The sequence below is a fragment of the Leptodactylus fuscus genome, chromosome 2 (genome assembly GCF_031893055.1).
Source record: "Leptodactylus fuscus isolate aLepFus1 chromosome 2, aLepFus1.hap2, whole genome shotgun sequence".
Lineage (NCBI taxonomy): Eukaryota > Metazoa > Chordata > Amphibia > Anura > Leptodactylidae > Leptodactylus > Leptodactylus fuscus.
The window spans coordinates 270,318,215-270,345,964 of NC_134266.1; the positions used below are offsets into that span (position 1 = coordinate 270,318,215).

The 27,750-nt window shown below is 39.3% G+C and overlaps 1 protein-coding gene and 1 long non-coding RNA gene across 4 annotated transcripts in view; one reads left to right on the forward strand and one right to left on the reverse strand.

The window, feature by feature from the left end:
- Positions 1-27,750, forward strand: part of GAB2 (GRB2 associated binding protein 2) — a 124,709-nt gene that overhangs the window by 27,929 nt on the left and 69,030 nt on the right. The gene's annotated exons all lie outside the window — the stretch shown is intronic.
- Positions 13,361-14,936, reverse strand: LOC142196063 (uncharacterized). Of its 3 annotated transcripts, XR_012715124.1 has the most exons (4): positions 14,797-14,936; positions 14,514-14,590; positions 14,066-14,183; positions 13,361-13,410 (listed from the first exon to the last, which is right to left on the reverse strand). It is a non-coding gene; the product is annotated as an uncharacterized LOC142196063 (long non-coding RNA). The 3 variants fall into 3 exon arrangements; XR_012715123.1 differs by lacking the exon at positions 13,361-13,410 and having other exon boundaries at positions 13,864-14,142; XR_012715122.1 differs by lacking the exon at positions 13,361-13,410 and having other exon boundaries at positions 13,864-14,183.

Consider the following 27,750-nt stretch of genomic DNA (forward strand, 5'->3'; position numbering starts at 1 on the left):
TGTCCCGTCCCCCTCTGGACTGGCCTCAACTCTGGCCATCCACCTCTCAACTAACCTCGTCTCTGCCCCCCCCCCCCAGGGCTGACCTCGACTCTGCCCCCCCCCCCCCAGGGCTGACCTCGACTCTGCCCATCCCCCTCTGGACTGACCCCTACTCTGGCCGTCCCCCTCTGGACTGGCCTCGACTCTAGCTGTCCCCCTCTGGACTGACCCCTACTCTGGCCTTCCCCCTCTGGACTGGCCTCCACTCTGGCCGTCCCCCTCTGGACTGACCTCGACTCTGGCCGTCCCCCTCTGGACTGACCTCGACTCTGGCCGTCCCCCTCTGGACTGACCTCGACTCTGGCTGTCCCCCTCTGGACTGACCTTGACTCTGGCCGTCCCCCTCTGGACTGGCCTCGACTCTGGCCGTCCCCCTCTGGACTGGCCTCAACTCTGGCCGTCCCCCTCTGGACTGACCTCGACTCTGGCCGTCCCCCTCTGGACTGACCTCGACTCTGGCTGTCCCCCTCTGGACTGACCTTGACTCTGGCCGTCCCCCTCTGGACTGGCCTCGACTCTTGCCGTCCCCCTCTGGACTGACCTCGACTCTGGCCGTCCCCCTCTGGACTGACCTCGACTCTGGCCGTCCCCCTCTGGACTGGCCTCGACTCTAGCCGTCCCCGTTTGGACTGGCATCGACTCTGGCCATCCCCCTCTGACTGACCTCGACTCTGGCCGTCCCCCTCTGGACTGACCTCGACTCTGGCCGTCCCCCTCTGGACTGACCTCGACTCTGGCCGTCCCCCTCTGGACTGGCCTCGACTCTGGCCGTCCCCTTCTGGACTGACCTCGACTCTGGCCGTCCCCCTCTGGACTGACCTCGACTCTGGCCGTCCCCCTCTGGACTAACCTCGTCTCTGGCCGTCCCCCTCTGGACTAACCTTGTCTCTGGCCGTCCCCCTCTGGACTGGCCTCCACTCTGCTTGTCCCATCCCTCACTGTAAATAAGAAAGTTTTCATTCACCGTCAGCAAGCAGAGATCTTGAGGAATTACAGCACAATGGCTACAACCTTGAGGGGCCCTTTAAGGATGAGCCAGTGTTTTACATTTCCTGTCCTCAGTAATTTCCAGTTTTCGTCAGTAATACAAGACGATTACATGTCTCACATTAAGCTGCTGGTATAATGGGCCGGAGCGGCGTGTGACGCCTGCATGGGGCTGAGTGGCCTCATTACACTGGCACACTGTGTTCTGTGCCGCACATCAAGTCATTTTCTGCAGATTAGGTGTTCATGTGAATTGGGTCCCACCAGGACAAGTGAAATTGTTCTGCACATCTGATGTTGCATAATGTCCCCACAAAGGGGGTATGACAGGATGGCACTCCGCATGACCAGGGGCCTGGCGGGCACTATCTCTGTACAGGATGGCACTCCGCATGACGAGGGGCCTAGCGGGCACCATCTCTGTACAGGACCTCTTCATCTAGACAGGACGCATGCTGGGAGTCCCTGTTTAAGGGAGATGGATGTTTTTGGAAAACATTACATTTTATATAGGTTTCCTAAAGCCTTGTGCCCGGCTGGTCGCTCTCCCTTCTTTTTTTACTTCTATGTGGGGAAGTGACTCCCACTCTGAGAATCTCTGGCTTACAGAGTGGTTGTCGTTACAGTCTGCAGACATTACCAGTCTACAGACATTGCTCATCTCTGCCAGTCCCCACTCGGTCTCTACTTGCCTCTGTCAGTCCCCACTCGGTCTCGGTTGCCCTCTGCCAGTCCCCACTTGGTCTCGGCTGGCCTCTGCCTGTCCTTACTTGGTCTTGGTTGGCCTATGACTGTCCCCTCTCTCTCGGCTGGCCTCTGCCTGTCCCCACTCGATTTCGGCTGGCCTCTGCCAGTCCCCACTTGGTCTAGGCTGGCCTCTGCCTGTCCCCACTCAGCTTTGGCTCATCTCTGCCAGTCACCACTCGGTCTCTACTTGCCTCTGCCAGTCCCCACTTGGTCTCGGCTGGCTTCTGCCAGTCCCCACTTGGTCTCGGCTGGCCTCTGCCTGTCCCCACTCAGCTTTGGCTCATCTCTGCCAGTCACCACTCGGTCTCTACTTGCCTCTGCCAGTCCCCACTCGGTCTCGGCTGGCCTCTGCCAGTCCTTACTCGGTCTCGGCTGGCCTCTGCCAGTCCCCACTCGGTCTCGGTTGCCCTCTGCCAGTCCCCACTTGGTCTCGGATGGCCTCTGCCAGTCCCCACTCGGTCTCGGCTGGCCTCTGCCAGTCCTTACTCGGTCTCGGCTGGCCTCTGCCAGTCCCCACTCGGTCTCGGTTGCCCTCTGCCAGTCCCCACTTGGTCTCGGCTGGCCTCTGCCTGTCCTTACTTGGTCTTGGTTGGCCTATGACTGTCCCCTCTCTCTCGGCTGGCCTCTGCCTGTCCCCACTCGATTTCGGCTGGCCTCTGCCAGTCCCCACTTGGTCTCGGCTGGCCTCTGCCTGTCCCCACTCAGCTTTGGCTCATCTCTGCCAGTCACCACTCTGTCTCTACTTGCCTCTGCCAGTCCCCACTTGGTCTCGGCTGGCCTCTGCCAGTCCCCACTTGGTCTCGGCTGGCCTCTGCCTGTCCCCACTCAGCTTTGGCTCATCTCTGCCAGTCACCACTCGGTCTCTACTTGCCTCTGCCAGTCCCCACTTGGTCTCGGCTGGCCTCTGCCTGTCCTTACTTGGTCTTGGTTGGCCTCTGCCTGTCCCCACTCGGTTTCGGCTGGCCTCTGCCTGTCCCCACTCAGTCTCGGATGGCCTCTGCCTGTCCTTACTTGGTCTCGGCTGGCCTCTGCCTGCCCCCACTCTCTCGGTTGGCCTCTGCCTGTCCCCACTCTGTTTCGGCTGGCCTCTGCCTGTCCTTACTTGGTCTTGGCTCGGCCCAGACTACCTTTATCTCCTGGTTCCTTCGCCATGGTGCACTCTACCCTAATTGTCTTGAATGTGTAATGTGTATCTTGGATTTCGGCCACTCATCTGTAATAATTGGTAGCAGGAATACACAAGGGCTCTGTCTGCTAATTGAGAATTATGCGATACCTTATCCAGTGAGAGCTGCAGCGGCTGCAGCATCGGGGGCTGTGCAGGCCACATGTCAAGCCTTACTCCCGCGCTGACCTTTCAACGTGCATCCAATTAACAATCTGTTGAGTGTTTGTTGTTGATGGGAATTGAGCACCTGTAAGATGGTAATCTGCCATCCGCATCCTAGGTCCAAGCCGTAGGATGCTTTCAACTTCTTCCAGTAGACTCCCACCGCTGCTGACCTTGGAACGAGACCAGGGAACCGGAGATCCTCCTAGTGCTCCATGCAAGGTCACCGGGGCGGCTCTGCACCTGCTATAACAAGAGCACAACTACAATGAGGCAAAGCCGTCCTATAAAAGGCAATATAAAGGATCTTCATATCTTATTTATGTGCCCCCCCCCCCCACACACCAGAGTACTGCCCGAGTGATCGGAACGGTGCAGCCACCAGAAAGCATTAGCGGAGATGTGTCCTCCCCTGGGAGCAAAAATCACAGGGCTCAGATTTTGCACATACCTAGATATTTAGCCGGAAGGAAACATAGGCCACTTCACGAGACGTGCACTCCCCCGACAGCCCCGCCACGACCGGCAAAACGCCACTCCGGTTCCGCTGCAGGACCTGAGATGGCGTCATCACAGGTCTTTCAGCGGCACTCCCATTGGTGCGCGGCAGGCTCTGGGCGGCCCGGTGAAGAAGCGGCGCGGCCTGATACGTCCAAGGCAGTCTGTGGGCGGGCCGCTCTCTGCTGTGCGACCCGGCCAACATGGCAGCTACTCGCGGCTCCGGAGTAGCTGGTATAACCTGGGTATCTCCTGTATATAATTATATATGTACAGCCGGTATAACCTGAGTATATACTGTATATAATTCTATATGTACAGCTGGTATAACCTGGGTATCTCCTGTATATAATTATATATGTACAGCTGGTATAACCTGGGTATATAATTATATATGTACAGCCGGTATAACCTGGGTATATACTGTATATAATTATATATGTACAGCTGGTATAACCTGGGTATATACTGTATATAATTCTATATGTACAGCCGGTATAACCTGGGTATCTCCTGTATATAATTCTATATGTACAGCCGGTATAACCTGGGTATATACTGTATATAATTATATATGTACAGCTGGTATAACCTGGGTATATACGGTATATAATATATATGTACAGCTGGTATAACCTGGGTATATACTGTATATAATTATATATGTACAGCCGGTATAACCTGGGTATATACTGTATATAATTATATATGTACAGCCGGTATAACCTGGGTATCTCCTGTATATAATTCTATATGTACAGCCGGTATAACCTGGGTATATACTGTATATAATTATATATGTACAGCTGGTATAACCTGGGTATATACGGTATATAATATATATGTACAGCTGGTATAACCTGGGTATATACTGTATATAATTATATATGTACAGCTGGTATAACCTGGGTATCTCCTGTATATAATTATATATGTACAGCTGGTATAACCTGGGTATATACGGTATATAATATATATGTACAGCTGGTATATACTGTATATAATTATATATGTACAGCTGGTATAACCTGGGTATATACTGTATATAATTATATATGTACAGCCGGTATAACCTGGGTATATACTGTATATAATTATATATGTACAGCCGGTATAACCTGGGTATATACTGTATATAATTATATATGTACAGCTGGTATAACCTGGGCATCTCCTGTATATAATTCTATATGTACAGCCGGTATAACCTGGGTATATACTGTATATAGTTATATATGTACAGCCGGTATAACCTGGGTATATACTGTATATAATTATATATGTACAGCCGGTATAACCTGGGTATCTCCTGTATATAATTATATATGTACAGCCAGTATAACCTGGGTATCTCCTGTATATAATTCTATATGTACAGCCGGTATAACCTGGTTATCTCCTGTATATAATTATATATATACAGCCGGTATAACCTGGGCATCTCCTGTATATAATTCTATATGTACAGCCGGTATAACCTGGGTATCTCCTGTATATAATTCTATATGTACAGCCGGTATAACCTGGGTATCTCCTGTATATAATTCTATATGTACAGCCGGTATAACCTGGGTATATACTGTATATAATTATATATGTACAGCCGGTATAACCTGGGTATATACTGTATATAATTATACACTCACCGGCCACTTTATTAGGTACACCTGTCCAACTGCTCGTTAACACTTAATTTCTAATCAGCCAATCACATGGCGGCAACTCAGTGCATTTAGGCATGTAGACATGGTCAAGACAATCTCCTGCAGTTCAAACCGAGCATCAGTATGGGGAAGAAAGGTGATTTGAGTGCCTTTGAACGTGGCATGGTTGTTGGTGCCAGAAGGGCTGGTCTGAGTATTTCAGAAACTGCTGATCTACTGGGATTTTCACGCACAACCATCTCTAGGGTTTACAGAGAATGGTCCGAAAAAGAAAAAACATCCAGTGAGCGGCAGTTCTGTGGGCGGAAATGCGTTGTTGATGCCAGAGGTCAGAGGAGAATGGCCAGACTGGTTCGAGCTGATAGAAAGGCAACAGTGACTCAAATAGCCACCCGTTACAACCAAGGTAGCCAGAAGAGCATCTCTGAACGCCGCACAGTACGTCCAACTTTGAGGCTACAGATGGGCTACAGCAGCAGAAGACCACACCGGGTGCCACTCCTTTCAGCTAAGAACAGGAAACTGAGGCTACAATTTGCACAAGCTCATCGAAATTGGACAATTGAAGATTGGAAAAACGTTGCCTGGTCTGATGAGTCTCGATTTCTGCTGCGACATTCGGATGGTAGGGTCAGAATTTGGCGTCAACAACATGAAAGCATGGATCCATCCTGCCTTGTATCGGTAACGGTTCAGGCTGGTGGTGGTGGTGTCATGGTGTGGGGAATATTTTCTTGGCACTCTTTGGGCCCCTTGGTACCAATTGAGCATCGTTGCAACGCCAAAGCCTACCTGAGTATTGTTGCTGACCATGTCCATCCCTTTATGACCACAATGTACCCAACATCTGATGGCTACTTTCAGCAGGATAATGCAATGCCATGTCATAAAGCTGGAATCATCTCAGACTGGTTTCTTGAACATGACAATGAGTTCACTGTACTCCAATGGCCTCCACAGTCACCAGATCTCAATCCAATAGAGGAGCATCTTTGGGATGTGGTGGAACGGGAGATTCGCATCATGGATGTGCAGCCGACAAATCTGCGGCAACTGTGTGATGCCATCATGTCAATATGGACCAAAATCTCTGAGGAATGCTTCCAGCACCTTGTTGTATCTATGCCACGAAGAATTGAGGCAGTTCTGAAGGCAAAAGGGGGTCCAACCCGTTACTAGCATGGTGTACCTAATAAAGTGGCCGGTGAGTGTATATGTACAGCCGGAATAGCATTGATGATAGGTTTTGTCAGGATGTAAGCAATGAATTCACAATGCTTTCTTTTCAGGAACAATGTTGTCTATTAGATCTGCAAAATATGACAGATACCCCTCTTCTGTTAAATATAGATAGCTCTGTGAATACCAAAAATCCGTTCTTTTATCCTTTACATTCACGTCATTCTGCAGTTGATCAATTTCAAGGAGCGGTAGAGAAGGATTTGCAGAACTTGTATGATGTTGCAACTTCTACCTTACGTTCGGATAACCTCAAACCAGGGGAGAGAGTTAGTCTTCAAAAACTTCGAAATAATTCTTCAGTGATTATTAGGTTGGCGGATAAAGGGGGAAAAGTTGTTGTACTAGATACTAGTGATTATCTTAAATCAGTATATGACATTCTCAATGATGTAAAGACATATAGACAGTTACCTTCTAATCCTACATCTATTTTTTCCAAAAGTTTGGATAAATTATTATTGGATGGCAAAGAGTTGGGCATTTTTTCGGATAAGGATGTGAGATTTTTGAAACCTGATGACCCTATAGTCCCCATCTTTCACGGACTTCCAAAAGTCCACAAAAATCTGGTTCCCCCTCCACTGAGACCCATCATCTCAGGCATTGGCTCATTAAACGAGAAATTGTGCCAATGGGTGGATAAGATCCTCCAGCCCTTGGTCAATAGAATGCCTGGATTTATTAAAGATACAAAGGGGTTACTAAGTGCCCTTGGTGGGTCTCAGTGGAGGGGGGACTATAGATGGGTGTCCTGCGATGTCATCTCGTTGTATTCCTCTATCCCGCACGATGTAGCGCTGCGGGCATTAGCTTACCATCTTGATAAATATACAGATTTTTCCTATATATTTTGTGAGTTTTTGTTATCGGTAGTGGAATACTTATTGGGTCACAATTTCTTTTATTTTAATGGTGAGTTTTTTCTTCAAATTTTAGGGGCGCCCATGGGGGCGAAATTTTCCCCCTCTATCGCCAACCTAGTAATGGCGTACTGGGAAGAGCAGTACGTTTTTCATGATAACCCTTTTAAGGAGTCGATTATCTGGTACGGTAGATATATCGATGATTTATTATTGGTGTGGTGTGGACCATCTGAGAGCATTGTTAACTTCGTCGAATATATCAACTCAAACCAGTTTAATTTGAAATTTACTCACCAGATTGAGGAGTCCAAAATCAATTTTTTGGATGTAACCTTGATGGGTGATGCGGTCACTGGAACTGTTGTCACCAACATTTATCGTAAACCTCAAGCAGGAAACTCCTTATTACATGCCGGCTCTCTTCACCCGAAACATACCATCAATTCCCTTCCTATAGGGGAGTTTATTCGGGTGAAGAGAGCTTGCTCGGACGAAATTTCTTATTGTAACAATATCATAGATACTAAGGTGAGATTTAAGGCGAGGGGTTATCCCCAATGGACACTTGATAGGGCATCAAACATCGTGGCAAATAAGACTAGGAGTTCCCTTTTACAGTCAAATAGAAATAAGGGGGAAAAGAGTAGATCCAGAAGTGGTGAGGGGTCAAAATTATATTTTTCAACTAAATTTAGCAATCATTATCGTCAGGTAATAGGGATTATTAAACAAAACTTGCCTATCCTCAATCAAGACCCCACCCTTGGTTCCATTCTCTCCGAGGGATGTAATTTTGTGGCCAAACGTGGGGTGACTTTAGGGAATTATCTGTCACCCAGTTTGTTTGTTGACGGCACTTCTACTCTCCACACCTCTCAAACGTGGCTGTCTCTCAAAGGCTTTTTCAAATGTGGACAGCCACGTTGTAATGTTTGCAAATTTGTGCATAAAACAACTTCTTTTTCCAACTCAAGTGGATCACAGTCCTATCATATAAAAGATTTTTTGAATTGTTCTTCAAGTTACGTTATCTATATGATTACATGTCGACTGTGTAATAAACATTACATAGGCTGTACCATCAGACCGCTCAAAGTGCGAATTGCGGAACACCTTTCTAGTATTAATAATAGAAACTCGCTCAAATCAACTGGAGCATCACAACATTTTGTACATGTCCATGATGGTGATACATCAGGGTTCACCTTTAAAGCCATACATTTTGTCCAAAAGCCAATCAGAGGAGGGGATCGAGAGAGGATGCTTCGTATCAAAGAGGCTGAATGGATATTAAAGCTTGACACTAGATTCCCTAAGGGTCTAAATAAAAAAACATGATCTCTCATTCATTTATTAAAAGAAAGTCCCTTATTAACATTTTTACTTATCTTTTAGATATATATATATTTCTTAAGGGCCCTTGCTCTATGTCTACCCTGGGGTTATTTTCCCTTAAAGGTTTTGGTATAATTAGTACATTACCAACATCTATTTCCTTGAGTAGGATGTGTCTCCAAGTGGCGAGAACCATATTACTATTATGTGGAACTTACCTTTGCTAAGCTTGTCCTCGAGGGGTTGTCCTTCTTGTGTAAGGGCAGCGCATGCGCATTATTTGATTGGTATCTATATTTGCCATCTTTAACTAGGGAATCTTTTGCCCTTAGTGTGGCGCATGCGCCGTATATCATATGTTGTTTTTGTAGACTCCATGGAGACGGACATTTCCGTGATTGTAGTTACATCCGGATAACGCTTATACTCTACGGTATTTCTTCCATCTTTCCACCATCATCATAAGGCAAGGTCTGTATATGTGTTTTGTTTTGTTATTTCATTATAGGGGTAGCATCATCTTGGTCAAGCATTCAATTATATATTTTTCTTGCGTTTTTGTTTAAACATATTTTGTAGCGGTTTTGTGGCGTTTTTGATGTTTTTTTGATTTGTGGTATTTTTTATATATTTTTATTTTTATTTCTTCTCATTATTATTTTTCAGTTACATGGTTTTTGCATTTTCTGTTGGTGTTTTTTCACTTAGGTCTTTTTGGTTTATATGGTTTTTTGTATATATGACATTTGTACGTTCTCAATAATATATATTTTTCTCTTGCTTTTCTATGATATAATTGTTGTTTGGATTTTCATGTGTAAATGGTATGAACAAGTCTTATTGAGTTCTCCCTGGGTTTTTACCCTTTAGGAGTTAACCTTTACAACAGGTTTTTTTGATTTGTTATCAGAGGTTGGTTTTAAAAGCACCTTGAATGTAGTAGGGTACACAGCTACGAATAAGGATTAAATATCCGAAACGCGTCAGCTATACTTCCTCTGTACCTAGGAGTATGTGCCACACGAATTTCATTGTGTATTTTTAATGGAAATTTTCAAATAAATTTTGTGGATTTTAAAGAAGCTGCAGCCTGCTGGATTTCACTTTGGAACTAACCTGGGTATATACTGTATATAATTCTATATGTACAGCTGGTATAACCTGGGTATCTCCTGTATATAATTCTATATGTACAGCCGGTATAACCTGGGTATCTCATGTATATAATTATATATGTACAGCTGCTATAACCTGGGTATCTCCTGTATATAATTATATATGTACAGCCGGTATAACCTGGGTATCTCATGTATATAATTATATATGTACAGCTGCTATAACCTGGGTATCTCCTGTATATAATTATATATGTACAGCTGGTATAACCTGGGTATATACTGCATATAATTAAATATGTACAGCTGGTATAACCTGGGTATCTCCTGTATATAATTATATATGTACAGCCGGTATAACCTGGGTATATACTGTATATAATTAAATATGTACAGCTGGTATAACCTGGGTATATACTGTATATAATTATATATGTACAGCTGGTATAACCTGGGTATATACTGTATATAATTATGTATGTACAGCCGGTATAACCTGGGTATCTCCTGTATATAATTATATATGTACAGCTGGTATAACCTGGGTATATACTGTATATAATTATGTATGTACAGCCGGTATAACCTGGGTATCTCCTGTATATAATTATATATGTACAGCCGGTATAACCTGGGTATATACTGTATATAATTAAATATGTACAGCTGGTATAACCTGGGTATATACTGTATATAATTAAATATGTACAGCTGGTATAACCTGGGAATCTCCTGTATATAATTCTATATGTACAGCTGGTATAACCTGGGTATATACTGTATATAATTATGTATGTACAGCCGGTATAACCTGGGTATCTCCTGTATATAATTCTATATGTACAGCTGGTATAACCTGGGTATATACTGTATATAATTATGTATGTACAGCCGGTATAACCTGGGTATCTCCTGTATATAATTATATATGTACAGCTGGTATAACCTGGGTATCTCCTGTATATAATTATATATGTACAGCCGGTATAACCTGGGTATATACTGTATATAATTAAATATGTACAGCTGGTATAACCTGGGTATCTCCTGTATATAATTATATATGTACAGCTGGTATAACCTGGGTATCTCCTGTATATAATTATATATGTACAGCTGGTATAACCTGGGTATATACTGTATATAATTATGTATGTACAGCTGGTATAACCTGGGTATCTCCTGTATATAATGCTATATGTACATCCGGTATAGGTTATACATCATATATAGTGATGTGTTGCCTGCTGGTATAACTTGGGCATCTTGTGGTGTTCTGGGCTGGTACTTCTCCTCCGCTCTATCGCTCGCCGTCAGCACTTAGCTTGATTGGGTACAGTCAGATACAAATCATGGTGATTACGGTAGCCGCAGCCAAGCTCTTTATGTCCTCGGCGCGATGCGTTTATCTTCCATCAGCTTCCGTGCCAGGGGGCCTGGAGATATATTAAATTCACTCAGCAAATTACAGTTGGTGGAGTAAATTAAGGCGGCCGGATGCGCATTGTCTCATTACCAGCCGTTTTTATGCTGCTTTTTATGTGGAATAATAACAAAAATGGCGTCCTCTCCCCTACAGCGCGGTGAGTCAAGCACGCTGTGCTCACGTACCGACAGGCGGCTAAATGTGTCTTCCCTGAAATCACAAAAATTACAGGTGGAAATTCATTGGAAATGGTTTCCTGACTATTACTGTAAGATCTCTGCTTGCAGTCAGTGCGTGGGAACAGTCTTCATTACACGTAGACGCCGAAAACGTCACAATACCCAATTCTTTATTAGTCACTGGTCATACGAAGGGCAATAAAGAGGAACCTGAGGCAGACATTCATGAGACCCTTCACCTAACAGATCTTGTCATTTCCTATTAAGTATTGTTGGTTTGTTTCAATGTATCAGTGCAGGTAAGGTTCCCTGAGGAGATGAAAAAAGGTGAGGGTTGGAAAGGGTTAATAAGATTCCCGAAATATAAAGGGGTTCATGAAGACTCAAGGGATGGGCTATCAGACACACCAGACTGTATCACATCGAATAGGATTAGATACACAGCTCAGCAGACAATATCACACATCAGAGGATTAGATACACAACACAGCAGACTGTATCACACATGATGAGATTAGATACCACACATCAGCATCATACTTGAAAGACTTAGATACAGCATTCAGCAGACTGTATCCTACATTGATAAGAATTGGATACACTACTCAGGAGACACATCACGTATGAAAGGCTTAGATACAGCATTCAGCAGACTGTATCCTACATTGATAAGGATCAGATACACCACTCAGCAAACTCATCACGTATGAAAAGGTCAGATACTGCAAATCAGTTAACTGTATCATATTAATATGCTTATATATAGCATTTGGATCATGGGAAGAATATGCAAATCTGTCTTCCATGATGTAATTATGTAATAATAATCTGTCATGGAAGACAGATTTGCATATTCTTCCCATGATCCTTTGCGAAGTGGAGTGCTAAAAGCTTAATAAGTCTCCACACACCTATATGGTGGTCTCTCCCTAAGGAGTGACAATATCCCCTAAAACTTATATAGCATTTGATCAGACAGTATCACACATTGATAAGATTAGATACAGTAGCTCAGTATTGATTAACATGTCCAAACCAGGCGACCCTTTATATAGCGCCCCTCTCTCTTTGGAGGACCTGACCTGCTTTGCTTTACTGATACAACTCATTGATCTGAATGGACACAGTGTAATTCTTCATCTCTCCTGTGGGGGCACTGCAGGGACACGGCTAGCTTCTCCTACAGCTGTTTGCTGGTGATCTCAACAGGTCATTGTCAAGAACCCTTCCAACAAGTATCCCAATGAGGACCCCTTTAACTATGTGCTAACTATGGGCAACCCATACCCCGGTCTATAGAGCTCCCTGGAATATCCCTTTAAATGGTGTATATTGCAATACTGTATGTTATATAGGATATTTGAGAGCAGATCCAGCATCTGATATGTCCCTATATAACCACCTCCCATACCATAGACTCCATGTATATGGCTGACGGAGCCGCCCATGTCTGACATTCGGAGACACTTGTGTTTTATTTGCGTGTCGATCACTGGTCTGGGACATTTATAGTCCTCGGAGCAGCTGTAAGATCCGAATCGATCAGCGATTATAAGGAGCCATTAGTTCAGGGTAAACCTGTCATCTCAAGGTGAATGTGAAAGTCTGCAGCGTTTCCCGTCACTACTACCCCCATCCCCCAGAGACAGAGGGGGGGGGGGGATCTGTGTGTGAGCCACATGGCATGTATTAGGAATATAGGTTATAGCTGGTGTATCTAAGCCTATGGTATGTGATACAGTCTGCTGAGCTGTGTATCTAATCCTATCCTGTGTGATACTGTATACTGAGCTGTGTATCTAATCCTATCCTGTGTGATACTGTATACTGAGCTGTGTATCTAATCCTATCCTGTGTGATACTGTATACTGAGCTGTGTATCTAATCCTATCCTATGTGATACTGTATACTGAGCTGTGTATCTAATCCTATCCTGTGTGATACTGTATACTGAGCTGTATCTAATCCTATCCTGTGTGATACTGTATACTGAGCTGTGTATCTAATCCTATCCTGTGTGATACTGTATACTGAGCCGTGTATCTAATCCTATCCTGTGTGATACTGTATACTGAGCTGTGTATCTAATCCTATCCTGTGTGATACTGTATACTGAGCTGTGTATCTAATCCTATCCTGTGTGATACTGTATACTGAGCTGTGTATCTAATCCTATCCTGTGTGATATTGTATACTGAGCTGTGTATCTAATCCTATCCTGTGTGATACTGTATACTGAGCTGTGTATCTAATCCTATCCTGTGTGATACAGTATACTGAGCTGTGTATCTAATCCTATCATGTGTGATACTGTATACTGAGCTGTGTATCTAATCCTATCCTGTGTGATACTGTATACTGAGCTGTGTATCTAATCCTATCCTGTGTGATACTGTATACTGAGCCGTGTATCTAATCCTATCCTGTTTTATACTGTATACTGAGCTGTATCTAATCCTATCCTGTGTGATACTGTATACTGAGCTGTGTATCTAATCCTATCCTGTGTGATACTGTATACTGAGCTGTGTATCTAATCCTATCCTGTGTGATACTGTATACTGAGCTGTGTATCTAATCCCGTCCTGTGTGATACTGTATACTGAGCTGTGTATCTAAGCCTATCCTGTGTGATACTGTATACTGAGCTGTATCTAATCCTATCCTGTGTTATACTGTATACTGAGCTGTATCTAATCCTATCCTGTGTGATACTGTATACTGAGCTGTGTATCTAATCCTATCCTGTGTGATACTGTATACTGGAGCTGTGTATCTAATCCTATCCTGTGTGATACTGTATACTGTGCTGTGTATCTAATCCTATCCTGTGTGATACTGTATACTGAGCTGTGTATCTAATCCTATCCTGTGTGATACTGTATACTGAGCTGTGTATCTAATCCTATCCTGTGTGATACTGTATACTGAGCTGTGTATCTAATCCTATCCTGTGTGATACTGTATACTGAGCTGTGTATCTAATCCTATCCTGTGTGATACTGTATACTGAGCTGTGTATCTAATCCTATCCTGTGTGATACTGTATACTGAGCTGTGTATCTAATCCTATCCTGTGTGATACTGTATACTGAGCTGTATCTAATCCTATCCTGTGTGATACTGTATACTGAGCTGTATCTAATCCTATCCTGTGTGATACTGTATACTGAGCTGTGTATCTAATCCTATCCTGTGTGATACAGTCTGATGAGCTGTGTATCTAATCCTATCCTGTGTGATACTGTATACTGAGCTGTGTATCTAATCCTATCCTGTGTGATACTGTATACTGAGCTGTGTATCTAATCCTATCCTGTGTGATACTGTATACTGAGCTGTGTATCTAATCCTATCCTGTGTGATACTGTATACTGAGCTGTATCTAATCCTATCCTGTGTGATACTGTATACTGAGCTGTATCTAATCCTATCCTGTGTGATACTGTATACTGAGCTGTATCTAATCCTATCCTGTATGATACTGTATACTGAGCTGTGTATCTAATCTTATGTATGATCCTGCCTCCTGAGCGGTGTATCTAATCCTATAGTGTGATACACTTATTACATATAAGTGCTCTTCTCCGTAGATGGCGTATTCTAATATCCCCGCTATCTGTCTGTCTTGTGACCTCAGAGGCCGTGTCAGTCTTGGGAATGGCACGAGAGACATTTTAAGTCTGGGTGACATTCCTGTCAGAGGGCACCTGAGGACGGCCGTCTCTGCGTCTCCGTGTGCTGAGGTCAATATCTGATCCCGGCGGCCGCCATTAGTGACACTTCATCCGTCCGCACTAATGGAGGAGAATCAAACGCGTCATTGGATTTCTATACATTGTGTCCAAAATATCACAGGAGAAACCTGCAGAGAGTGACAGAAAATGTATCAAAGGCTTCCAAATCTGATCATGGCCTCGGCTCCTGAGACCCTGCCCCAAATCATAGAGAGGTAGAGAAGATCTCCATCACTATTCATCTATACATTGGTCACATCGCATGACCCATATATATATGTGTGCGTGTGTGTGTGTATATATATATATATATATATATGTATGTACTGGCGGAATATCCTGAGTAATAAGTACTTGTATGATTTTTATTAAGATTACATAACAAACACGACTCAGCTACATCTACATAGAGATAGATAGATAGATAGATAGATAGATAGATAGATAGATAGATAGATAGGAGATAGATAGATAGATAGATAGATAGATAGGAGATAGATAGATGGAGAGATAGATAGATAGATAGATAGATAGATAGATAGGAGATAGATAAATCATCGTCTACAAGGTTCTTATTCATTCCCAATTCTTACTGTTTCCAAAGGAAAAGCTCCGAGCTATGTCATCTCCTCTTATACACTCAAGAGACCGAAAATAAATCACAACGGCTTATCTGTACCCGTACATGAGCATTGTTTACTCCACTAGATCGGATACAGCAGGAATGAAGAAATCTGCATCACATCATATACCGCCCTGTTATACCTCTAACCATATCAAAGTATACATTAAACCCAACCTAATAACTTTACATAGGGGGCAGTATTATAGTAGTTATATTCTTGTACATAGGAGCAGTATTATAGTAGTTATATTCTTGTACATAGGAGCAGTATTATAGTAGTTATATTCTTGTACATAGGAGTAGTATTATAGTAGTTATATACTTGTACATAGGAGCAGTATTATAGTAGTTATATTCTTGTACATAGGTGCAGTATTATAGTAGTTATATTCTTGTACATAGGGGTAGTATTATAGTAGTTATATTCTTGTACATAGGAGGTAGTATTATAGTAGTTATATTCTTGTACATAGGAGTAGTATTATAGTAGTTATATTCTTGTACATAGGAGTAGTATTATAGTAGTTATATTCTTGTACATAGGAGGTAGTATTATAGTAGTTATATTCTTGTACATAGGAGCAGTATTATAGTAGTTATATTCTTGTACATAGGAGTAGTATTATAGTAGTTATATTCTTGTACATAGGAGTAGTATTATAGTAGTTATATTCTTGTACATAGTTGTAGTATTATAGTAGTTATATTCTTGAACATAGGGGGCAGTATTGTAGTAGTTATATTCTTGTACATAGGAGATAGTATTATACTAGTTATATTCTTGTACAATGGAGCAGTATTATAGTAGTTATATTCTCGTACATAGGAGCAGTATTACAGTAGTTATATTCTTGTACATAGGAGCAGTATTATAGTAGTTATATTCTTGTACATAGGAGTAGTATTATAGTAGTTATATTCTTGTACATAGGAGTAGTATTATAGTAGTTATATTCTTGTACATAGGAGTAGTATTATAGTAGTTATATTCTTGTACATAGGAGCAGTATTATAGTAGTTATATTCTTGAACATAGGGGGCAGTATTATAGTAGTTATATTCTTGTACATAGGAGTAGTATTATAGTAGTTATATTCTTGTACATAGGAGTAGTATTATAGTAGTTATATTCTTGTACATAGGAGCAGTATTATAGTAGTTATATTCTTGTACATAGGAGCAGTATTATAGTAGTTATATTCTTGTACATAGGAGCAGTATTATAGTAGTTATATTCTTGTACATAGGAGTAGTATTATAGTAGTTATATTCTTGTACATAGGAGTAGTATTATAGTAGTTATATTCTTGTACATAGGAGTAGTATTATAGTAGTTATATTCTTGTACATAGGAGTAGTATTATAGTAGTTATATTCTTGTACATAGGAGCAGTATTATAGTAGTTATATTCTTGAACATAGGGGGCAGTATTATAGTAGTTATATTCTTGTACATAGGAGTAGTATTATAGTAGTTATATTCTTGTACATAGGAGTAGTATTATAGTAGTTGTATTCTTGTACAATGGAGCAGTATTATAGTAGTTATATTCTTGTACATAGGAGCAGTATTATAGTAGTTATATTCTTGTACATAGGAGTAGTATTATAGTAGTTATATACTTGTACATAGGAGCAGTATTATAGTAGTTATATTCTTGTACATAGGTGCAGTATTATAGTAGTTATATTCTTGTACATAGGTGCAGTATTATAGTAGTTATATTCTTTTACATAGGAGTAGTATTATAGTAGTTATATTCTTGTACATAGGAGGTAGTATTATAGTAGTTATATTCTTGTACATAGGAGTAGTATTATAGTAGTTATATTCTTGTACATAGGAGTAGTATTATAGTAGTTATATACTTGTACATAGGAGCAGTATTATAGTAGTTATATTCTTGTACATAGGAGTAGTATTATAGTAGTTATATTCTTGTACATAGGAGTAGTATTATAGTAGTTATATTCTTGTACATAGGAGTAGTATTATAGTAGTTATATTCTTGTACATAGTTGTAGTATTATAGTAGTTATATTCTTGTACATAGGAGGTAGTATTATAGTAGTTATATTCTTGTACATAGGAGCAGTATTATAGTAGTTATATTCTTGTACATAGGAGTAGTATTATAGTAGTTATATTCTTGTACATAGGAGTAGTATTATAGTAGTTATATTCTTGTACATAGTTGTAGTATTATAGTAGTTATATTCTTGTACATAGGAGGTAGTATTATAGTAGTTATATTCTTGAACATAGGGGGCAGTATTATAGTAGTTATATTCTTGTACATAGGAGCAGTATTATAGTAGTTGTATTCTTGTACAATGGAGCAGTATTATAGTAGTTATATTTTTGTACATAGGAGCAGTATTAATGTAGTTATATTCTCGTACATAGGAGCAGTATTACAGTAGTTATATTCTTGTACATAGGAGCAGTATTATAGTAGTTATATTCTTGTACATAGGAGTAGTATTATAGTAGTTATATTCTTGTACATAGGAGTAGTATTATAGTAGTTATATTCTTGTACATAGGAGTCGTATTATAGTAGTTATATTCTTGTACATAGGAGCAGTATTATAGTAGTTATATTCTTGAACATAGGGGGCAGTATTATAGTAGTTATATTCTTGTACATAGGAGTAGTATTATAGTAGTTATATTCTTGTACATAGGAGTAGTATTATAGTAGTTATATTCTTGTACATAGGAGCAGTATTATAGTAGTTATATTCTTGAACATAGGGGGCAGTATTATAGTAGTTATATTCTTGTACATAGGAGTAGTATTATAGTAGTTATATTCTTGTACATAGGAGTAGTATTATAGTAGTTGTATTCTTGTACAATGGAGCAGTATTATAGTAGTTATATTCTTGTACATAGGGGGCAGTATTATAGTAGTTATATTCTTGTACATAGGAGTATTATAGTAGTTATATTCTTGTACATAGGAGTAGTATTATAGTAGTTATATTCTTGTACATAGGAGCAGTATTACAGTACTTATATTCTTGTACATAGGAGTAGTATTACAGTAGTTATATTCTTGTACATAGGAGGTAGTATTATAGTAGTTATATTCTTGTACATAGGAGCAGTATTATAGTAGTTATATTCTTGTACATAGGAGTAGTATTATAGTAGTTATATTCTTGTACATAGGAGTAGTATTATAGTAGTTAGATTCTTATACATAGGAGCAGTATTATAGTAGTTATATTCTTGTACATAGGAGGTAGTATTATAGTAGTTATATTCTTGTACATAGGAGCAGTATTATAGTAGTTATATTCTTATACATAGGAGCAGTATTATAGTAGTTATATTCTTGTACAATGGAGCAGTATTATAGTTGTTATATTCTTGTACATAGGAGCAGTATTATAGTAGTTATATTCTTGTACATAGGAGCAGTATTATAGTAGTTATATTCTTGTACATAGGAGTAGTATTATAGTAGTTATATTCTTGTACATAGGAGCAGTATTATAGTAGTTATATTCTTGTACATAGGAGCAGTATTATAGTAGTTATATTCTTGAACATAGGGGGCAGTATTATAGTAGTTATAGTCTTGTACATAGGAGTAGTATTATAGTAGTTATATTCTTGTACATAGGAGTAGTATTATAGTAGTTATATTCTTGTACATAGGAGCAGTATTATAGTAGTTATATTCTTGAACATAGGGGGCAGTATTATAGTAGTTATATTCTTGTACATAGGAGTAGTATTATAGTAGTTATATTCTTGTACATAGGAGTAGTATTATAGTAGTTGTATTCTTGTACAATGGAGCAGTATTATAGTAGTTATATTCTTGTACATAGGGGGCAGTATTATAGTAGTTATATTCTTGTACATAGGAGTATTATAGTAGTTATATTCTTGTACATAGGAGTAGTATTATAGTAGTTATATTCTTGTACATAGGAGTAGTATTATAGTAGTTATATTCTTGTACATAGGAGCAGTATTACTGTACTTATATTCTTGTACATAGGAGTAGTATTATAGTAGTTATATTCTTGTACATAGGAGCAGTATTATAGTAGTTATATTCTTGTACATAGGAGCAGTATTATAGTAGTTATATTCTTGTACATAGGAGCAGTATTATAGTAGTTAGATTCTTATACATAGGAGCAGTATTATAGTAGTTATATTCTTATACATAGGAGCAGTATTATAGTAGTTATATTCTTGTACAATGGAGCAGTATTATAGTAGTTATATTCTTGTACAATGGAGCAGTATTATAGTTGTTATATTCTTGTACATAGGAGCAGTATTATAGTTGTTATATTCTTGTACATAGGAGCAGTATTATAGTAGTTATATTCTTGTACATAGGAGCAGTATTATAGTAGTTATATTCTTGTACATAGGAGTAGTATTATAGTAGTTATATTCTTGTACATAGGAGCAGTATTATAGTAGTTATATTCTTGTACATAGGAGCAGTATTATAGTAGTTATATTCTTGAACATAGGGGGCAGTATTATAGTAGTTATATTCTTGTACATAGGAGTAGTATTATAGTAGTTATATTCTTGTACATAGGAGTAGTATTATAGTAGTTATATTCTTGTACATAGGAGCAGTATTATAGTAGTTATATTCTTGTACATAGGAGCAGTATTATAGTAGTTATATTCTTGTACATAGGAGCAGTATTATAGTAGTTATATTCTTGAACATAGGGGGCAGTATTATAGTAGTTATATTCTTGTACATAGGAGTAGTATTATAGTAGTTATATTCTTGTACATAGGAGTAGTATTATAGTAGTTGTATTCTTGTACAATGGAGCAGTATTATAGTAGTTATATTCTTGTACATAGGGGGGCAGTATTATAGTAGTTATATTCTTGTACATAGGAGTATTATTATAGTAGTTATATTCTTGTACATAGGAGTAGTATTATAGTAGTTATATTCTTGTACATAGGAGGTAGTATTATATTAGTTATATTCTTGTACATAGGAGCAGTATTACAGTACTTATATTCTTGTACATAGGAGTAGTATTATAGTAGTTATATTCTTGTACATAGGAGTAGTATTATAGTAGTTATATTCTTGTACATAGGAGCAGTATTATAGTAGTTATATTCTTGAACATAGGGGGCAGTATTATAGTAGTTATATTCTTGTACATAGGAGTAGTATTATAGTAGTTATATTCTTGTACATAGGAGTAGTATTATAGTAGTTGTATTCTTGTACAATGGAGCAGTATTATAGTAGTTATATTCTTGTACATAGGGGGCAGTATTATAGTAGTTATATTCTTGTACATAGGAGTATTATAGTAGTTATATTCTTGTACATAGGAGTAGTATTATAGTAGTTATATTCTTGTACATAGGAGCAGTATTACAGTACTTATATTCTTGTACATAGGAGTAGTATTATAGTAGTTATATTCTTGTACATAGGAGGTAGTATTATAGTAGTTATATTCTTGTACATAGGAGCAGTATTATAGTAGTTATATTCTTGTACATAGGAGTAGTATTATAGTAGTTATATTCTTGTACATAGGAGTAGTATTATAGTAGTTAGATTCTTATACATAGGAGCAGTATTATAGTAGTTATATTCTTGTACATAGGAGGTAGTATTATAGTAGTTATATTCTTGTACATAGGAGCAGTATTATAGTAGTTATATTCTTATACATAGGAGCAGTATTATAGTAGTTATATTCTTGTACAATGGAGCAGTATTATAGTTGTTATATTCTTGTACATAGGAGCAGTATTATAGTAGTTATATTCTTGTACATAGGAGCAGTATTATAGTAGTTATATTCTTGTACATAGGAGTAGTATTATAGTAGTTATATTCTTGTACATAGGAGCAGTATTATAGTAGTTATATTCTTGTACATAGGAGCAGTATTATAGTAGTTATATTCTTGAACATAGGGGGCAGTATTATAGTAGTTATAGTCTTGTACATAGGAGTAGTATTATAGTAGTTATATTCTTGTACATAGGAGTAGTATTATAGTAGTTATATTCTTGTACATAGGAGCAGTATTATAGTAGTTATATTCTTGAACATAGGGGGCAGTATTATAGTAGTTATATTCTTGTACATATGAGTAGTATTATAGTAGTTATATTCTTGTACATAGGAGTAGTATTATAGTAGTTGTATTCTTGTACAATGGAGCAGTATTATAGTAGTTATATTCTTGTACATAGGGGGCAGTATTATAGTAGTTATATTCTTGTACATAGGAGTATTATAGTAGTTATATTCTTGTACATAGGAGTAGTATTATAGTAGTTATATTCTTGTACATAGGAGTAGTATTATAGTAGTTATATTCTTGTACATAGGAGCAGTATTACAGTACTTATATTCTTGTACATAGGAGTAGTATTATAGTAGTTATATTCTTGTACATAGGAGCAGTATTATAGTAGTTATATTCTTGTACATAGGAGCAGTATTATAGTAGTTATATTCTTGTACATAGGAGCAGTATTATAGTAGTTAGATTCTTATACATAGGAGCAGTATTATAGTAGTTATATTCTTATACATAGGAGCAGTATTATAGTAGTTATATTCTTGTACAATGGAGCAGTATTATAGTAGTTATATTCTTGTACAATGGAGCAGTATTATAGTTGTTATATTCTTGTACATAGGAGCAGTATTATAGTTGTTATATTCTTGTACATAGGAGCAGTATTATAGTAGTTATATTCTTGTACATAGGAGCAGTATTATAGTAGTTATATTCTTGTACATAGGAGTAGTATTATAATAGTTATATTCTTGTACATAGGAGCAGTATTATAGTAGTTATATTCTTGTACATAGGAGCAGTATTATAGTAGTTATATTCTTGAACATAGGGGGCAGTATTATAGTAGTTATATTCTTGTACATAGGAGTAGTATTATAGTAGTTATATTCTTGTACATAGGAGTAGTATTATAGTAGTTGTATTCTTGTACAATGGAGCAGTATTATAGTAGTTATATTCTTGTACATAGGGGGGCAGTATTATAGTAGTTATATTCTTGTACATAGGAGTATTATTATAGTAGTTATATTCTTGTACATAGGAGTAGTATTATAGTAGTTATATTCTTGTACATAGGAGGTAGTATTATATTAGTTATATTCTTGTACATAGGAGCAGTATTACAGTACTTATATTCTTGTACATAGGAGTAGTATTATAGTAGTTATATTCTTGTACATAGGAGGTAGTATTATATTAGTTATATTCTTGTACATAGGAGCAGTATTATAGTAGTTATATTCTTGTACATAGGAGTAGTATTATAGTAGTTATATTCTTGTACATAGGAATAGTATTATAGTAGTTATATTCTTATACATAGGAGCAGTATTATAGTAGTTATATTCTTATACATAGGAGCAGTATTATAGTAGTTATATTTTTGTACATAGGAGCAGTATTATAGTTGTTATATTCTTGTACATAGGAGCAGTATTATAGTTGTTATATTCTTGTACATAGGAGCAGTATTATAGTAGTTATATTCTTGTACATAGGAGGTAGTATTATAGTAGTTATATTCTTGTACATAGGGGGCAGTATTATAGTAGTTATATTCTTGTACATAGGAGCAGTATTATAGTAGTTATATTCTTGTACATAGGAGCAGTATTATAGTAGTTATATTCTTGTCCATAGGAGCAGTATTATAGTAGTTATATTCTTGTACATAGGAGCAGTATTATAGTAGTTATATTCTTGTACATAGGAGCAGTATTATAGTAGTAATATTCTTGTACATAGAAGCAGTATTATAGTTGTTATATTCTTGTACATAGGAGGTAGTATTATTCTTGTTCATGTTCATCCTAGTCTAGATTTGGCATTGAGGAGCTTCAGGTTCTCTTTTAGGTCATGATACACGGCTCTTGGAGTGCGATGATACTACAAGTACCATTTATTTGTGCGGTTTTGTTTCCCTTGTAGTGTTTTTCTGTCTTTAGTTACGGAGTTCTTTTGCTCTCAGATATTACTTGATTTATTCCCAGTGTTGCCGCTCAGACAGATGTTCGTACGTATAACTTTCCCGGCAGCGCTCGGAGGGTCAGTAGTTATTGGCTGCTCACATCACAGAGCGTCTGGCCGGTTCTTTGTATTCTGCTTTGTGTTCTTGCTTATTGTGTTTCTGGCTACAATAGATTTCTTAGGTTTCACTTACATAAAAACTAAATATATAATGAAATCCCAATCTTGTGTTTTAGAAATGAGCCATTTCATCCCTTTGCTAGATCTCTGCTTACTGTCTATGAATGGAAACTTTCCTGTTCACATCTGAGCCGTCAGTCTCCTCTTTATCGTATGTTTTCTTTAAAGCTGAGGGTTTGTTACAGTTGTATCCAGCAGACAATTCTCTGTAGATACTTCAGTGATGCAGATTCTTCTCCTGACCTAATAGAGTAACTATTTATCCGCACATATAACATGTATCAGTCTGTGTATCAGATCTGTACAATTGTAGCAAACCCTCAGCTGTGAGCAGGAAGTCTTACATCCCAGATATTGATCCTTTGACCAGGTTTTCTGCGGTTTCAGAGCCATTACTCCATATCTTGTATCTTTTTTTACATAGGTAGGAGACAGGTGGAGATGGTCAACCAAAAATACCTCCAGATATTGGCAAGTGTTACACAATATGGCCGCCCCCAGTAAAACCAGTCCTGTCCACTTTAAGGAGCCCGGTCTCCAGCTGACTGCTGTTGTGTGTGTTACTTACGCAGGAGAAGTGATATCCATCTTAATGATTTAGCATGGCATCTGTCCAGCATGAAAAAAATGTGCCGTCTGTGGCCGCCAGTTGCTATTTCTGGCCCTCGTGAGGCTGCTGGTCACAAATTTTAATCAAAATAAGTAAGTCACAAGTCAGGAGGAGGACAAGGGGCCGATCGGCCTGACCTCATACATGAGCGGGCTCCACATGTAGCCGCAGCCACAGCCCGCCAGGAGAATAGCTGGAAATCTACATGTATTTTCCTTTTGATGGGAGTCGCTCCAACAATCCATTTCTAAATTTGATAAAGTATATATGTCTTAAAGGGACTGTCCAGGATTTTGGTTTTGTTCACCTGTACAGGATAGGTCATCACTATCAGGTTGGTAGGGTTCCGAGACCTGGTACTCAAACAAATAAACTGATATTGGTGGACATGGTGATGCCAAAAACACAGTGAAAAGGGTCGTGCCTTATAGACACTTATCCCCCGTCCTGTGTCTGATCGCTGGAGACCAAAATGCCAAGTCCCCCAGTGATCAGGAGGACCCAAAGTCCCCCTAAGGCCTCCTTAGGAATGGAGCACCAATATGCTTGTGTGACCGCCACTCCATTCAATTCAATGGCACTGCCAGGACTGTAATTTCCGGTAGCACCTGCCATAGAAGTGAATGGAGTGCCGATTTTGCAAGCAAAGAGGAGGGGGTTCCCTGGGAGATTGTTAAACTAATAGGTTATTTCTACCATATGCAGGGGAAAGGATGATCTGACCAATCTGCTGTGTTGTAAGGGCGCCCTGCCATGAACTAAAGGGATTATCAGGAAAACAAAGGGATTAATGGAAGATTAAACAGTGGTGTGTTCCACAGACAGATGAAGCCATTGGTGCCGTGAATGCTGCATCACTGGACTACCAAAATGTTCATAAAAGTGCTGTAGGGATCTATGTGGATTGGGTTTCCATGGCTGGGCAGCTGCATACATGACTGAGATCACTATATTCAGGATCTACATGGATTAGGTTGCCATGGCTAGGCAGCTATAGTACATACATAAGTGTGTTGTCTATACTGAAGATTTGCATTGGTTCTGTTTCCATGGCTTAGCATCCACATACAAGACGGAGATAATTATATTATGGATCTGCATGGATTGGGTTTCCATGGCTAAGCAGCTGCTGTACATTCATGATGAAGATATCTATATTTCGGATGTGCATGGATTGGGTTTTCATGGCTGAGGAGCCACATGCAAGACCGAGCCTTCTATACTCAGGACCTGCATGGATCGGGTTTCTATGTCTAGGCAGCTACAGTTGATACATGACTGAGATCACTATATTCAGGATCTACATGGATTAGCTTTCCATGGCTAGGCAGCTATAGCACATACATAACTGAGTTGTCTATACTGAAGATCTGCATTGGTTCTGTTTCCATGGCTGAGCAGCCACATAAAAGACTGAGATAAATATATTATGGAGCTGCATGGATTGGGTTTTCATGGCTAGGCAGCTGCTGTACATACATGACTAAGATTACTATATTCAGAATGTCCGTGGATTGAGTTTTCATGGCTGAGGAGCCACATACAAGACCAAGCTTTCTATACTCAGGACTTGCATGGATCGGGTTTCTATGGCTAGGCAGCTACAATACCTACAAGACTGAGATCACCATACTCAGGATCTGCATGGATTGGGTTTCCATGCTGAGCAGCCACATACAAGACTGTATGTTTAATCTTAAAAGGGACATCAATGTGAGTTTGTGTGAAAATCCTTGACTGAATATAGCCCTGACCTCAACCCCATATCGCACCCAGCTATAAGCTAGGCCAGTCACTCTTGACAATGTAGTCCATATGTGTATAATATATAAAGGGAATGTTTCCTCTATCCAGTAGCGCTCAGTATAATAGCAGTGAAGCTTACGGTACAGGACAATACTATTTGTGTATGATATATGGCGCCCTGTTCTGGGGTGAATACATTTAGGGCTCTTTACCCATGATCCTCGGAGTGATTGATTATATAGTGTCCATGTCTAATGCTCAGAGGTTACAGGTACAGAGCGGTGATATATCTAGCTGTATAGTCTCACACCCTGTAGTCACTGACCCTGTTCTGCCATTACGTTACATTACATTAGTCATCGGAGGCGCGGTGTTGTCAGGAGCCTAAAGATATGAGGATTGCGCATTCAGTCTCCGGGAATCGCGCAGGACTACAACTCCCAACATCTAATGCTCATTGATTTTATTATAATGTATCACTGGGAATCGTGCGCGGCTGTAGCCAAGTATCTCGTGTGATCTCATGAGTGATGCTATGCTGCCGTATCTAAGCCTTTCATGTGTGATTTTGAGCCAGTGTTGTATCTAATCTTATACTACGTGATACAGTGTTACTAGGCCTGTGTCTAATCCCATGGTCATTCAGTGTTAGTAATTGGTTGTATCTAAGTCTATAGTGGTTTATATTGTGCCGCTTGGCCAAAGTATCTAAATTCATGTTTGTTTGTTACATTGTATCATTTCTAAAATGTATCTAAGCCTGCTACATGTAATACTATGCTGCAATGCCGATATAGCCAAGCCTAACTTGAGCTATACAGTGTTGCTAGGCCAGTGTATCTAATCCCATGTTCAATCAGATAGTACTACTCATTGGTTACTGTTTGTGGTTGTGTTAGTTGACCAGTGTATCTAAGCTCAGGATTTTTCTATATACTATTTATCTGGTATATCTAAACCTGCCATGTATTATATTATACTGCCAACCTGATGTATCTAAACCTACTTGTGTGATACAGTGTTGTTCAGTCCCTGCATCTAGATACATATGGTTTAAGTCGGCCAGTGTATCTAAGCTCATGAATATTTGAGACGGTACTATTTATCCAGTGTATCTAAGTCTGTCATGTAATATTCTATGATGCCACGCTGCTATATCTAAACCTACCTGTGTGATATGGTGTTGCTAGGCCTGTGCATCTAGGTATATGCTGGGTAAGTCGGCCAGTGTATCTAAGCTCATGAATCTGTGCTGCTGAGCTGGTGTATCTGAGCCTATCTTGTGGGATATTGTGTGTATCTTAATCTATCAAGTGTGGTACTCTCAGCTAATTAATTTGCTGTATCTAAGCCTTTCATGTGTGATACTCTCTTCATGGGTGTATTTAAG